This window comes from Pseudorca crassidens, chromosome 3, assembly GCF_039906515.1.
Source record: "Pseudorca crassidens isolate mPseCra1 chromosome 3, mPseCra1.hap1, whole genome shotgun sequence".
NCBI lineage: Eukaryota > Metazoa > Chordata > Mammalia > Artiodactyla > Delphinidae > Pseudorca > Pseudorca crassidens.
Genome location: NC_090298.1, coordinates 139857509 through 139872593, shown reverse-complemented (window position 1 = coordinate 139872593; position 15085 = coordinate 139857509). Strand labels below are relative to the sequence as shown.

Sequence of the window (15085 nt, the reverse complement as noted above, 5' to 3'; positions counted from 1 at the left end):
TGGTGACAGATGTTAACTAGACTTGTGGTGATCATTTTGTAATATATATAAATATTGAAATGTTGACACCTGAAACTAATATAATGTTATGTCAATCATATTTCAATTAAAAAAAAGAGAGAGAGGGGCTTCCCTGGTGGCGCAGTGGTTAAGAATTCGCCTGCCAATGCAGGGGACACGGCTTGAAGCCCTGGTCCAGGAAGATCCCACATGCCACGGAGCAACTAAGCCTGTGCACCACAACTACTGAGCCTGCGCTCTGGAGCCCACGAGCCACAACTACTGAAGCCCGTGTGCCACAACTACTGAAGCCTGCGCGCCTAGATCCTGTGTTCCGCAATGAGAAGCCACCGCAATGAGAAGCCCTCATACCGCAACGAAGAGAAGCCCCCACTCGCGGCAACTAGAGAAAGCCTGCTCACAGCAACGGAAGACCCAATGCAGCCAATTAATTAATTAATTAATTAATTAAATCTATTTAAAAAAGAGAGAGAGAGAGGTGGAAAAAGCAAAGAGATTAAAAATCGCCACAACTCCCTGAACCCCAAGCTCGCATACATCTTTCTCCAGAACTTCCCAATATGACCAAAATTCCTTACTTTATATTTAAGAGAGGTATGTGTAAGAGAAGAAGCCCTGCAGAACCCTTGAGTAATCATCAGAGGAGCAACCCCACAGAGGGAGATCTGGGGTGGGTGTCACATGTGAGAGGAGTAGTCACCTCAGAGGCTTTTACAGGCAGATCAACTTTAGGAAAGAAGTCATATGGAAGCTGAGATTCTGAATACTGACTCCCTTGAAACTATCTATGTACCTGGGATACAATTTAGGTACATAAAATATGATGTGATTGGAACATTTTCTGGCACTACCCAAATTTTCAAGATACAATGACTAAAAACTCATGGATATATCTTTTACAAGAGTTTTTTCAGATTCCACGTATTAGTTGAAGTAGTGAAAACTATTTTCTGGTTTCCCTGCCCACACTCCCTCCTGGAAAGACTCTGTGCACCCCAGGAGTTTTGTGCACCTTGTTTGAAGACCTCTGAACTTGTCGACCTGGCCTGGGAACTAAAGAAATTTACAAAATCCTTTTTCCTTTCTACCTGCTGGCTCTCAGCTCCGGGCTGGACTTAAAGCTTTGCATTCCAGCAGCAGGACCAAGGCAAAAAATGTCTTTGGCAGTTCATATTCAAGGGAATGCAAGAGGAAAAAAATCACAATGATACAATTCAAAACTCTTGTCCCCATTACACCTGTAAAGTGCTTCCTGCAGTGAGTGACAAGTAGAAAGTAGTAAATAAAGGACAGCGTCAAGCAGACACATCTCACATGCATGCACCTCAGTCCAAGCCTGGCTCTAGGTTCAAATGCTATTGCAGGCATTTAGGAACTTGGTGCAGAGTTGCTGCTGCTGAGCTAACAAAATAAGGCTCATAAGGAAAGCCTTTCTCCCCAGATATGAACTGTGTACCTACCACATGCCAGCCCCAATGCCTGTTCTGTCGTCTAACTGCTCAAGGACATCACTGTGGCTTCAGGCTCTATGACATAAAGGTGGAAGGTCCATGGTGGGTGGGCTGGGAGGCTGCCAGCCATCCTGGGTGGTTGCTCAAGTCTTCCTTCCCAGGTGGGAAGCTGAAATCTAAAGAAAAGGCAGAGAAAGGTTCAGAGAAGAGGAAGACCTCCCTTCTGCCCAATCCAGCTAGAAGTCCCTGGAGAGCGGGCCACCTCTTTGCTAACCCCCAGCATCCAGCAGGTGAAGGAACTCAAGATCTGGAGTCAGGCAGACCTGGGTACCCACATGGCCCTGCCTTGCCCATCATCATGACCAGGCCAGTCACTGACTGCTCTGCCGTGGAGGTCTGCACTGGCACATGGGGATTAGACACACCTTGTCTGATTATCACAGCCATTGACCCAATGATTAAGCAGGACACCCAACAAAGAGCTGCCACCTGGCTCATCCTGGCTGCTCCAGATTTGTGGCCCCCATGCCCTCTCACCTTGGTTTTATAACCCAACTCATGTTGAGACAGCCTCTTCCCATATCTGATTTCATCCTCACCACCATCTGGAGAGCTACTTTTCCATTATCTCCACAGGATGAAGGTGGGACTCTCCCAGGTTAAGACATCTGTCTGTAAACTATTAAGAGGCAACTCTACCCCTCTAACCTCATTCTGTCCCACTGTGGAAACTGTCCTTTCCATTGGCCCATAACTGAATCGTGAGAAAGACAAAGACTTTATGAGTACAGATATTTTCTCCCGTAAAATCTGGGGGAAGGAGGAGGATCCGAGTTTTGGTGTTAGTAAAACTGTAACTTGTAATAAATAACACAAGAACTGTATGAGGGGGTGGGGGAGGCAGGCGCTCAGCAAACATCATCCTGCAGGAGGCGCTGTCCACTCAGGGACATGCAACCGCCTTGCGGCCGGCGGTGGGGGGCTGGCGGTGATCAGGCAACCCAAGTGCTGCGTTATTTGGTGTGTATCTACTTATTAAAATGTTTGCTTTGCTATAAACAGTCCCAGAGAGCTCAAGCAAATAACACTCCTTTAAAATCACAAGATAATACATGTATCCTGCACACACACAGAACCCTTTCAGAAATACACCCCAAATCACTCCTTCAACAAGCCTCCCAAGCAAAGGTGAGAGTTTCTGGTCACTTCTTTTTAGCCTTAGAAAATGTCCTGTTATTGGCTTCAAAGTTGCTTAAGTGTGTGGTGGTTGGTTATGTTATTCATTTGATACATAATTGGGTGTAATTTTTATTCGTATTGTTTCAGGTTTGTTTTTTTTAAATCTTTTTCAGTTTAACTTTACTTTTTGAATATCTAAAACATTTTCATGATTCAGAAGTTAAAACTATATAAAAATGTTAGGGGAGCCACTGACCCAAACTACCTGCCCTGGCCAGGCCCGATGGTAACCAACTTCATGAGTTATCTTACAACAGGAGGTCCTGGTAAGGAACCCAAAACTAACAAGTTACCACCAACTGGAAGAATTCAGGAAAGGTCAAAAGGAGAGAGGAGACACCAGTCCATATGTCCTACCAAACCCCCAGAATCCTTCTCGCTGGAATCCATCTTGGCTGAGCTATGCGCACACCACCAGGAAGGACCCTGAGTCAGAATGATTGGCCAGAGAGAACCTGTAAACTAACCCCATTACCATAAAACCCAGACTGTGAGCAATGTGGCAGAGCAGTTCTCCTGGGTTCCCTTATACCCTGCTGCTCTCTACTCTGGTTCCCTTTCCAATAAAGTCTCTTGCTTTGTGAGCACGTGTGTCTCCTCAGACAATTCATTTCCAAGTGTTAGACAAGAGCCACTCTAGGCCCCTTCCTGCAACAAATGGCGAGGCTGGTGGGACCTCTTCTTTGTTATGAGTCACATCCTGTCTTGTGAAATGGGAAATTCTGGTTCTGTTCCACTGTGAATCCCTCTTGGGCAAATTCTGACTAACTGGAAACATTTTAGCTATGAGCCGGCGACTAAGAAAGAGATGATATTTTATTATAACATTGTGTGGCCACCATATTGTTTAGACTCCAGAGAAAATTGGTGTAGGTAAAACTCTTCAAAATTCCAAAACTGGTTCTTCTTGCATATACAGTTACAAAAGGCAAGCTTGATAAAACGTCTTTTCAGAATTCCGACCCTGAGGGAATAAGTCCTTCTAGGAGAACTTGCTTTTCTCGCTCCCTGCCTTGAGACCAGGGCTCTCAGGATCACTTATCTTATCTAGACCATCTTTAATTTCTGAGACTGAGGAAAAAAAAAAAAAATGGTAAGAAGCCTTTTTAAATATTGCCTATTTCAACTATTATTTATAAGCTAGTGAGTTTTATATTTTAATACCTGATTCATGACTAAGTTTAGAAAATGAAGCTATGAGATCTCTGGTATTTGTCTATATGTCTGTGTGCATTGTATATATGTCCTTTGGACGGTATTATCAAAATTAATTCAATGAGCTCTACTTAATTGGCTTAAAGGAAGTTAAGTGCTTATACAAATTCTCAAAAATATAGAAGTTAACTGGCCAGAATTAATTTCAGGTTCACATGAACTGGGAAATACTCTGTATTAAATTAATATCTGGTATTAAACTTATAAAGTTTGTTAATTTAATTAATATAGACACATCTTTAGGGTCATCAGCATTAAGTATAATACCTTTATTGTAACTAGGTTTAATAGAAGTCAAATAAAACCTTATTATATCTGTTACAAATCTGTCAACAAGAAAAGTTAACTCAAGAAAAAACTTTTGAGGAAAGTAAATGTAAATGAGATAAGAACTTTTAGGTAAACTCTATGGGAATAATTATGTTTTTGGAATGCCTACTTGACAATGATCTCTCCAGATATTTGGTAACATAAAATTTTAGAGTAACATTAAATTAAGTTAAATGATGAAAGTTTGTTGAATAACTGGGTCATTCCGAAGTAAAATAAGATACTGAGACATCAATTACTAAACAGAAAAACTAAAGGCATTTAGGACTACTAATTAATATGTTTGGTGCCACCCTGAAATGTTTTCTGTAAGAAAGCAAATGTTTCTAGAAATTATCACTGGTATTTATGTTCACCAATCTACGGAATGCTAATGTAAAAAACAGTACATAATTGCTTACTACTTAGTTTTCACTAGAAATGATGGTTTTTAAGAGTTGAAGACTCTAAACAGGTAATTAAAGCTAATAAAAATAATAAAGGAAACATTTCAGTATACAGTAGGGAAGTAGGATGTGTGTTTTCAGTGAAGAAGGTATGAGGGATGGAATTGCATTTTAATAAGGGAAAAGAAAGTGAGTCTGCCATAGAACTGGTTGTTTCTGGACGGAGACGAGAATGGGGGACAGATTAATATGGATACAGAAAGGGATGGAGGGTTTGTGGATGGTCAGGACTGGCTAGGTTTAGATTGAAGTTAACTGAATAAATGAATTTTAAAAGTAAGCTGGTACAAAACTTGAATATGGCTTTTTTTTTTTTTTTGCCGTGCGCGGGCCTCTCACTGTTGTGGCCTCTCCCGTTGCGTTGCACAGGCTCCGGGCGCGCAGGCTCAGCGGCCATGGCTCACGGGCCCAGCCGCTCCGCGGCATGTGGGATCTTCCCGGACCGGGGCACGAACCCGTGTTCCCTGGTGGCGCAGTGGTTGAGAGTCCGCCTGCTGATGCGGCGGGCCCCGGTCCGGGAAGATCCCACATGCCGCGGAGCGGCTGGGCCCGTGAGCCATGGCCGCTGAGCCTGCGCGCCCGGAGCCTGTGCAACGCAACGGGAGAGGCCACAACAGTGAGAGGCCCGCGCACGGCAAAAAAAAAAAAAAAAAAATACTGTATGGATAAATGTTATTAATATACGTATTCTAGAAATTACATGGAATTCTTAAAAATATAGTATGTACTAGTAAAATGTTATCAGTCAAAATTCTAGCTATTTTAAAATGTTGCATGTCACAGCAGTAAGTTTCTTTTGTCAATTACATTGTGATCAGATGTTTAATAACCATGACTTTTTAAGTCTTTCTGTCATTTATAGACAGTTATTGTTGTACTTTGATAAATCTCAGATTGTACTGGGGAACTGGGTAAGATTTGTTTTTTTAATATTTTTTTTATTTATTTATTTTTGGCTGCATTGGGTCTCTGCTGCTGCGCATGGGCTTTCCCTAGTTGCTGCGAGCGGGGGCTACTCTTCCTTGCCATGCGCGGGCTTCTCATTGTGGTGGCATCTCTTGTTGTGGAGCACAGGCTCTAGGCACGTGGGCTTCAGTGGTTGTGGCTCGCGGGCTCTAGAGCGCAGGCTCAGTAGTTGTGGTGCACAGGCTTAGTTGCTCCACGGCATGTGGGATCCTCCCGGACCAGGGCTCGAACCCGTGTACCCTGCATTGGCAGGCAGATTCCCAACCACTGTGCCACCAGGGAAGCCCTGGGTAAGTTTTAAAGAATCCTAAGGAAAAACCTGATGGCTTCATAAAACTATTAACGAAAGGATTAGTTACATACGACTGAGTGAACTGGTGAATACTGATATAATTTTTATGGTTTCTATCTGAAAAATTACTGGTTTAAATCTGTGTTTTCCAGCTGTAAGAAAAACCCTTCCCTTCAAACTAATTATGACTTACAGTAATTTGGTAAATTATACCTTTGTAAGCAGAATTGAAATATTTATCTTTGCTCTCTATCTGTACCCTCCAGAAACTGGAAACTTTTAGGTTCCCAGCAGCTTTATCAGATAAATTAGGAAGGCCACCTCCTAACAGGTGTAAGAATCTTGATATTTTTGGGGACCTCTAAAAGCGAGAAATTCACCAAGGCAAAATTTGATGACGCACTCTCGGCATGGATTTCCTGGCCCAGAGAGGCCTTTTGGGGAATTCAGTCTGAGACTCCTGAGAAATTACACCAGAGTCAGTGTGGAAGAGCCTATGTGGTTGATGGACCAGATTTACTTTAGAAACAAATTAATCTTAATTTGGCTATATTTGACAAAAATGAGGGTAATTTTAGAGAGAGAGAGAGATTTCAATGGATATCAAATTCTAATTCTGTTTATTGAGGTCTATATTCACTAAGACTCACTTCTCAGATAATTCCTTGCTATTATGTTATATTGTTGCAAAGTTAAATTGAATTATTAATAGGCCACTCTAAGTTTGTTTTTGAAACTTAACTCAGTAATCTGTCTTTGGCTGAAGATCAAATGGTCCATGATCTGCAACCAGGAAGTTAATACCAGGCTATGGTCATTTAAATTTAAAGGCTCCCTTATTTGGGGAGCCAAATAAGGGAGTTGGGGTTGGGTTGGGGACAATTAAACCATACTAGGGATAACCAGCCTGGTAACACTAGGAAATTGGGCTGGGTGCCTCATGGACAATACCAATATAAAACTTCCCTTAAAGATAAGGATTGGTACAGAACAGACTAAGTCAGATGACCTGGGATATACTGGGCTGCACCCAATGGAAGTTCTTGACTTATACTCTTGCTTATGACCTTACTAATACTGCTAACAGTACTATATTTATATTGCCTGTTTTACAAAATTGCTGTTTCTTGAATTACCAAATGTGTGACTGAGCCTCTGATAAAATGATGATATATAGTTCCATATGAGATCAATGATTGTAACAGTGTAACTCTAGATATGGAAAGAAGCAACAAGAGGGAATATTTTCCTGGACCATAAGAAACTAGTAAGACAGGTGGTCCAGAGACTTTTGGCTACTGTTAATAAGGCCTAGTCCAGTAGTAGCACATTGAGTGGCCTATCAGCAAAATCTTTGCCAGACCTAGGAATGAACATTCCTAGCACCATGAGATGAAATGGTCATGAAATGCCCCCTAAACCATGGTCAAATTTATGACCCTGAAGGGGCCCTGCCAACTGAAAATTGGCACTTGCCATCTGCCTCTGCAAGGATTAGGTCAATGGCCACTGCAGCCACTGACCTTCAACACACTCTGAAAGGAGTTCACGGTGGAGATCAGGAATGAGGCACTCTGTGCTCTGGAAAAACTGGCAGAACAGGCCTTCAGATAGTTAGATACTTTCAGGAAAAGACTTTATGAGTCCAAATTCTTGCATCTTCTCATATCTAGAAAATCACTAAAATCATTAATGGTGACATCTGCTTTGGCCATTAAGGAGAGAAATGCAATTGAAAGTCAAAATGCAGTAGCTGTGGTTCAGACATCCAAGGTAATACTAGGTGGCATTATGGACGTGATTTCAGACAAGTCCTCGTATTGCTAAGAACTTGAGTTTTCTGAGCTGTGTCAGACTTGGGATGCCACCAGCCATTCTCAAAACAATGTCTGCTGGCAGCTGGTAGCTGCAACCTTATGGTTTCAAGATATCCTGTTGTAACTGTTAAATTTTCAGAAAATGAAATTGCTTTAGATCAGATAGTAGGAAAAGGAGACGTGTAGTGGCCAATAGCTCCTGTTATGTATATATTAATACCACATTGGAAGTTAAACCTACTTAGATAAAAGCAAACAACTGGCTACCTGGCTACAAGTCTCCTCAAGGTGTGCGGTTCCAGACTGGGTTTCAGACTTATTCTTCTGAATTCCTCAGGGAATGAGATTTATTTTGTCTATTAAAATTCTAGTTGTCACTCCTCCAACTACTTTTAATAGGGTCTGTTACACCAAAATGGCAGGCCAAGGGATTGAGATTTTGATCATACAAGACTCAGATACAGGACTTAGAACTGAGAAATATTTCCAATTCAGTGTCTATTCTCCAAATTGAGGCAGCACTATGCCCCATTTTAGCAGAAAGTGGCCAGAGCCGTTGTCATCTAGTTCCCTGAATTGAAACTGAGTGGGACTCTGTGGGGCTCCGGAGTACAAATCCTTTCGGTGTCCCCTGTTTCCTGTTTGTAGGATATAGGCTTCATTCAGCCTCTTTGACCTTCCCTGAGTTCCAAAGGGCAGATTCAAACAGTTGCTAACCATGGAAGGGAGGGGATGCAGAAACAGGGGAGGAGCAATCAAATGGTGGTGCACCCTTGTGGCAGGGTCCTGGTTCCTCTTCAAGGAGTATGCATAAGAATATCTTTGAGCTCTTCCACAGAGCTGTGGCCCCCACCAGGTGGAGGATGGTAACTTAAGGCTGAATTCAAGGTTCCTGGAGCACCACTCTGTTACCTCACCACCAACCAATCAGAAGAAACTCACATACCCTGAAGCCCTCACCCCAAATTTTGCCTCCCTTTTCTGGGCCCAGCAATGACCATCCTGTTAGGCCTCATGTTAGGCCCCTGTCTATTTCAACTGCTTACAAGGTTCATGTCCAACAGGGTCCAACAGTCTCAGGCTAAACTGCTGTTATTACAAGGGTGAATGCCAGTTTTGGACACAGAATACCTCGATTTAGATCAGGTGGAGAGAGACTTCTACTCTACTAGGCAGGACTATCTCCACTCTCGGCAGGAAGTAGTCACAGAAGAAAGAGACCTCCGCCCCAATTCCCAAGAAGTATCTTGAGTATGAAGTCTCTTAGCAAGGAGTCGGGGGAACCACTAACTGAAACTGCCCGCCCTGGCCAGGCCGACAGTAACCACCTGCATGAGTTATCTTACAACAGGAGGTCCTGGTAAGGAACACAGAACTAACGAGCTACCACCAACTGGAAGAATTTGGGAAAGGTCAAAAGGAGAGAGGAGATGCCAGTCCATGTGTCCTACCAATCTCCCAGAATCCTTCTCGCTAGAATCCATCTTGGCTGAGTGATGCATGCCCCACCAGAAAGGACCCTGAGTCAGAATGACTGGCCAGAGAGAACTCGGAAACTAACCCCATTACCATAAAACCTGAGACTGCGAGCAACGTGGCAGAGCAGTTCTCCTGGGTTCCCTTACCCTGCTGCTCTCTACTCTGGTCCCCTTTCCAATAAAGTCTCTTGCTTTGTCAGCACATGTGTCTCCTCAGACAATTCATTTCCAAGTGTTAGACAAGAGCCCACTCTAGGGCCCTGGAAGGGGTCCCCCTTCCTGCAACAAAAAGATGAACTTAGGGAAGTATATGCTCCTCCAATTCTGCACCCCAGTTCCAACGTGTGGGTTTTTCTCCCACATCGCCAACCAATTGATAAGAGAAATGTTCACATATTGAGGTATGGGGAAGTCATTCTGGCTTGTACATGAGTTAACTTGAATTTTATGCTAACTAGAATAACCTGTTTGTGGCCTATCAAACATACATTGTACATCTGCTTTAATTATTAAAGAAAAGGGCACACTGACCAGAAGTAAAGAATGTTCATGTTAAAAATAAAGATTAAATGCCTCCCTTCCTGGGACGCCAATGCTGGTACTCCTTCATGATAAGACTCCCCTCCCAGGTGCTAAGGCCATACTGACTTGCTGTGTACGTGCTGGTCTGGTTTTTTTGAAACCTTCAAGAAATGTATCCCTGACTTGTTTAATGTTCTTTGTTCTGCCAAGAAGTAAAGCTGTGCTGAAAACCATGCTTCTCTGGAGCAGTTTCTCAGAGTAATCTGGGAGGCTGGCTTCTGGTTTATAGTCCTCAGTTTGGCTCAAATAAATCTCTTTTTTTTTCTTTTTTTTTTTTTTTCCACCACAGCTTGTGGGATCTTAGTTCCCTGACCAGGGATTGCACCCAGGCCCATGGCAGTGACAGCACAGAGTCCCAACCACTGGACAGCTAGGGAATGCCCCAGGGAAGGGTTTTTAAAGGCAGTATTTGGGGTGAGGGTGGCAGCTCATGGACTTTCTTCTGACTGGTTCATGGTAAGGTAATAGGGTGATGTTTCTGTAATCTTAATCACCAACCTTCTGGTTCTAACCAGTCTGGGGTGTAGTGCTTGTGGTCAGCATGTGGTCACCATCCTCCACCTGGGTGGTGGGGGTGGGTGTTAGTTTCTGCAGAAGAGCTCAAAGATATGTGTCAGATTGTTATGTGTATCCCTTGAGGAGCTAGGACTCTGCTTTATGGCTGAACTGTTTTAGCTATCTTTACTTTCCTTGTTTGACAGCTTTTCCTTTGTTTCTGCATTCCCTCACTTCCCTAATTAGTAACTGTTTGAGTCCCCTCTTTGGAACTCAGGGAAGGTCTAGGAGACTAAAGCCTTTTTCCATAAATAAGAAACAGGAGACAAAGAGGGGCTTTTGTATCCAGAAGGGCCCTGCAGGGTCCTGCTTGGTTTTGATCCCCCCATTTCTTTGATCCTCCTCAATCGCGAGGGAAACAAGGGTGAGACAAGAATGGGAATAAAGTTTTGGATAGAGAATTTAATCATAAACTCAGCAGGGGGGCTTCCCTGGTGGCGCAGTGGTTGAGAGTCCACCTGCCGATGCAGGGGACATGGGTTCATGCCCCGGTCCAGGAAGATCCCACATGCTGCGAAGCGGCTGGGCCCGTGAGCCATGGCCGCTGAGCCTGCGCGTCCGGAGCCTGTGCTCTGCAACGGGACAGGCTACAACAGTAAGAGGCCCGCGTACCCCCCCAAAAAAACAAAAAAAAAACAAAAACAAAACTCAGCAGGGGAACTTGGTTTGGGGGGCATTTGGTTTCACTTCTGACCAACTGGCTATATCAAGAGATTCCCAAGAACCTCTCCTTGGATTCAATTAATTTGCTAGAGTGGCTCACAGAACTCAGAAAAACATTTACTAGATCACCACTTTATTAGAAAAGGATATAACGGACTTCCCTGGTGGTGCAGTGGTTAAGAATCTGCCTGCCAATGCAGGGTACACGGGTTCGAGCCCTGGTCCGGGAAGATCCCACATGCCTCGGAGCCACTCAGCCTGTGTGCCACAACTGCTGAGCCTGCACTCTAGAGCCCACGAGCCACAACTACTGAAGCCTGTGCGCCTAGAGCCCGCACACCGCAAGAAGAGTAGCCCCCCCACCCGCTCACCGCAACGAGAGAAAGCCTGTGTGCAACGAAGACCCAACACAGCCAAAAATAAATAAAAAATTAAAAAATAAAATAAAAATTAAAAAGAAAGAAAGAAAGAAAGAAAAGGATATAACTCAGAACAGCCAGATGGAAGAGATGCACAGCGCAAAGTATGGGGAAGGAGCTCGGAGCTTCCACACCCTTTCCGAGCACGCCACTCTTCCCAATCTCCAGGTGTTGACCAACCCAAGAGCTCTCCAAATCCCATCCTTTTGGATTTTTATGGAGGCTTCACTACCAAGGAATGATGGACTAAATCACTGACCAGTGCAACTGACCAAACCTCCAGCCCCTCTCCCCTCTCCAGAGGTCAGGGGGTAGGATTGAAAGTTCCGATCCTCTAATCACATGGTTGATTCTCCAGGCAAACAGTCCTCATCTTTAGGTGCGACCAAAAGTCACCTCATTAACATAACAAAGGACACTTTAAATCTCTCTTATCACTTAGGAAATTCCAAGGGTTTTAGGAGCTCTGTGCCAGAAACAAGAAGACCAAATATATACTTATCATTTTAAATCACAACTCCCTTTCCCATTTAGGAAGTACGCTTACAGCAGCTGCCTTCAGGAACCCCCAACACCCACTACTCCGACTCCTACCCTGTCCCTCTTGGACAGAGGGCCTAGCCATCCAGACTCCTATCAGGGCATCGGGTGGCCTAAGCAGGCAGGGTCCCTGGAGGTCATCCAACATGCCTCTCCTCTTACAGACCCAAATGGTCTGACCCAAAGCTTTTCATGCTGCACCACAGAAAATGTACTATCCTGCCCCTCCTGCCACTCAGCTGCAGCCTAAATTCCCCGCTTCTCCCAGCAGCAGCAGCAGCCACATTCAGGCTTCCAGGACAGCTACATAGGAGCCAGTTTAGCTATTCCCTCTCCCTCACCCGGGCATCCAGTCTATGGGCACAGAATCCAGCCCTGAAGGGCTGAAGAAACCGTCAAGAGCATGCAGTTCAGCTACACACGCAACACTTGGATACCCTCTGAATGGCTGAGGCGAAACGGTTGTCCAGGCTCAGCCTGTACATTGCTCCCACCTCCACTCAGGGAGTTGGCCACTTCCTGACATTACCTGTTACATCTTGAAACAGTTATGATGCTGAAAAACGGCCTTAGGTTGAGCTGAAAATTGCTTCCCACACACACATTTTCACTGGTCCTAAGTTTTTTCTGGGGTTTCACAGAACAGACCTGCCTCCTCCGCCTGCACCTTAGCCCTTTAAACATGAAGGCTACAATCACACCTCCAGAGGGTAAATATCCCCCATTGTTCTGGCTGGTCTTGTATAACATGTTTCAAGTCACTAACTGATCTGTCCCCTCCTCCAGACATGCTACAGTTTATCCATATCAGGTGTTGCAAACTCAGTGCCTACAGGGGCCAAGCCAGTGACATCAGTGTGTGAGGTGGATGGAGCACAACAGAGAGTGGCAGCGACTGCAGCAAAGAGAGTATGTACCTCGGTTACTGGAAACAATTGGTACCTCAGTTACTGGAAACAAGCCGGTTGTTACCATGCAGAAGTGGGGCCCCATTATTGCCATTTCTCTCACTTTCCAGTAGAAACAGGAAATCTGGATTTGTATTTGAAATGTCCTGATTTTTTAAGTTGGTAATTAATTAAAACAAAACACTATATGAGTCAATACTGTGCAGGCATGGGGCTTTCCTGGTGGCGCAGTGGTTAAGAGTCCGTCTGCCGATGCAGGGGACATGGGTTCGTGCCCCAGTCCGGGAAGATCCCACATGCCGCGGAGCGGCTGGGCCCGTGAGCCATGGCTGCTGAACCTGCGCTCTGGAGCCTGTGCTCCGCAACGGGAGAGGCCACGATGGTGAGAGGCCCACGTACCGCAAAAAAAAAACAAACCTATGGACACCAGTATGTAATCTCTGGTCTACAGGCATCTATTGATAAAAATGTGTCACCTAAAACCGAATGTGACACTCAGAGGTGGTTGCTGACCTATCCCATCCATCCCTCTTGATGTCTGCTGTTTCAGGTCTTCACCATCTCTTACCTGGACCAGGCCTGCAGTATGCTGACCAGCAGCCATCTCTCCCTCTCCTGCCTCCTCCTCACCACTGCCCAGTGCACGCCCATCACCCCAGTCCCCGCCCTAGGACCTACTGTGGCCAGACTTCAATCAGCCAGGTCTGGTTCCTCCAGAGAGCCGACAGGCCAGGGCCTTGGTTAACATGCCCCCCTAGCCTCTGCCCCTCTTCTGATGGAAGCCCCACACTTTTTTGCCCAATTCTCCACACCTTTACTCAAACCAGGCCTCCCTCCAGGAATGCCTTCCTCCTCCCCCACCCACAGGCTCCTCCCAAGGCCTTCCCTGGCAGTGTCAGCCCTTCCCCATCCCTTATACTTTACCACGTCTGTAATATGGAGAGAGTGACAAACCAAACTCAGAGGGTGTTTGAGGAATAAATGAGGTGACTCATGTCACCTTGTTACTGAGTCCAAGCTCACTCTGCTGGCCGCATGACAGGCCAATAAGTTGGGAGATGAGGTGTTGAGACAAGGAATAGCGGCTTTATTCAGAAAACTGTGTGTCCAAGAAGATGGCAGACTAGCGTCCTAGAGTACCATCTTATGGGGTCTGGATGCTAATTTCTTTTATAGAGCAGAGTGGGGAGGAGGTGAGGAAGTAAAGTAAAAAGGCCATAAGTCTTGCAAAATATCTCCTGGTTTTGGCCAGCCTGGGGGAGGGGATGTGTTAAGTTCTTCTTTTCTGCAGCCATTCACAGGTGGGCAGGGTCAGGGTGTTTCCCTGTGAGCTGAACAAAGGCACTTTGGTTTAACATTCAGGCAGAGGGGCAGGGTTCCCTGAGGCAGGCCATTATGTATGCCTATAGCTATAGGCAGAAGAAAAGTAACAGAAAGCAAAGGTCAAAGTAAAAGAAACAGATCCAACATGGAGTCAGATTTTGTTCTTCCCTGTTACAACCTGCTTGGAGCAGTACCGGGCACTCAGGAAGTGTTCAGTGAACATAAGCTGTGACCATTAATACCTGCTCGGCACAGAATCCACAGGCCGCGGTGTGCCTTTTCACATTTGCTACTCACATCTTTCCAGCTAAATGATGAAAGAAGCCTGGATGTGGACACTGGCAGACCTGGGTCTGAATTCCATCTCTCCCACGTTTTACCCTGGTGAAATCATACAACCTCTCCTGGCCTCTGTCTCTGCAACTGTGAAATGGAGCTAATGGTTCCCACTTCTCAGGGCTGTGATAAGGATCAAATGAAGCAATGTCTGCAAAAGCTCTAAGTAAACTGGGAAGAAATGTTGTAAGAATGACCCGTTTCTGGAGGAGGAAATTCCAGACCAGCCACCATACTGCTGGAGACAAGAGCACGTGGCTCTGTCTTTGAGTAGACCTAGAACATTCTTTTGTTGAAAGTTCAACAAATAGTTCTTGAGCAGCTACTCTGGGCCAGACACCATGCAGAGTTGCTGCAAAGATGAAGGCCCAACCCTCAGAGTAAAGGCAGTTAAGTCACCTTAGAGGTGGCCCTACCAGCCCTCTGCACATTCCCCCTGTCCATGCAGACCCTCACCTGGGACCTGGTGCTCCACACACCTCCTGACTTCCCTTCCCAGGCTCT

The 15085-nt window shown here is 45.1% G+C and overlaps 1 pseudogene; it reads right to left on the bottom strand.

Moving 5' to 3' along the window:
• Positions 1-15085, bottom strand: part of LOC137222026 (glycine cleavage system H protein, mitochondrial-like) — a 42803-nt pseudogene that overhangs the window by 16523 nt on the left and 11195 nt on the right.